The sequence below is a fragment of the Malurus melanocephalus genome, unplaced genomic scaffold, assembly GCF_030028575.1.
Source record: "Malurus melanocephalus ecotype Western Australia unplaced genomic scaffold, MMel_1.1 scaffold_1761, whole genome shotgun sequence".
Lineage (NCBI taxonomy): Eukaryota > Metazoa > Chordata > Aves > Passeriformes > Maluridae > Malurus > Malurus melanocephalus.
Genome location: NW_026624993.1, coordinates 4,332 through 5,783, shown reverse-complemented (window position 1 = coordinate 5,783; position 1,452 = coordinate 4,332).

The following is a 1,452-nucleotide window of genomic DNA, read 5'->3' as shown; positions in this document are numbered from 1 at the left end:
CCCCTCAGGATGTCCCCAAGGCCCGGAGTGACCCCCTCAGGATCTCCCCAAGGCCCGGAGTGACCCCCTCTGGATGTCCCCAAGGCTCGGGGTGACCCCTCAGAATGTCCCCAAGGCCCTGAGTGACCCTGGAACCGGGGTGTCCCCACCCTGAGCTGTCCCCAAGGCCCGGGGTGAACCCCCCTCGATTCTCCTTGGAATTGGGGTGACCCTCCCGCTCCAAGAGCTGCAGGAGCTCCCTCCATGTGCTGGGAGTGACCTTGGACCCGGCATGGCCTCCCTTGGTGGTGGTTGTGGCACTGAAATTGGGGTGATCCCGGTCCTGAGCTGTCCCCAAGGCCCGAGGTGACCCCAAGGCCCGGGGTGACCCCCCAGGTTGTCCCCAAGGCCCGGGGTGACCCCAAGACCCGCAGTGACCCCCCCCCAGGTTGTCCCCAAAGCCCGGGGTGACCCCCCAGACTGTCCCCAAGGCCCGGAGTGACCCCAAGACCCGGGGTGACCCCCCAGGTTGTCCCCAAGACCCGGGGTGACCCCCCAAGTTGTCCCCAAAGCCCGGGATGACCCCCCCAGGTTGTCCCCAAGACCCATGGTGACCCCTCCACGTTGTCCCAACGCCCGGGGTGACCCCAAGACCCGGGGTTACCCCCCCAGAGTGTCCCCAAGACCTGCGGTGACCACCCCAAGTTGTCCCCAAAGCCCGGGGTGACCCTCCCAGGCTGTCCCCAAGACCCAGAATGACCCCCCCAGGCTGTCCCCAAGACCCAGAATGACCCCAAGGCCCGGAGTGACCCCCCCAGGTGTCCCCAAACCCCCGAGTCCCCTCCCTGACAGTGTCCCCCGTGTCCCCAGGCGTTCGAGGAGCAGCACTTGGTGTCCCTGGACCCCATCGAGCAGTTCCGAGCCTGGTTCCAGGAGGCTCTGGACTGCCCGGACATCGGCGAGGTCAATGCCATGTGCTTGGCCACCTGCACCAGGTGACACGGGGTGACAACAGGGTGACAACAGAGTGACACGCGTGCCCTGGGTGCTGTCCTCACCCCGCTGTCCCCACGCAGGGACGGGAAGCCCTCGGCCAGGATGGTGCTGCTCAAGGGCTTCGGGCAGGACGGGTTCCGCTTCTTCACCAACCACGAGAGCAGGAAGGGGAAGGAGCTGGTGAGGGCTGGGGGAGGCCGGGGGGGTCCCGGGGGGCGATCCCGGGGGTCCCGGGGGTTGGATCCTGGTGGATCCCGGAGCTCACAGCTCCCTCCTCTTCCTCCCAGAGCTCCAATCCCTTCGCTTCCCTCGTCTTCTACTGGGAGCCGCTGTGCCGGCAGGTGAGGAGGGGTCCCCGGGATTCGTGGGAACACCCTCAGGCTGCTCAGGGTGGGAATTTGGGGCTGGGGTCGCGCTCGGAGGGGGTGATGTGGTTGGGGGTGGCTGCGTTTGGGTGGAAAAATCAGGGAATGGGGC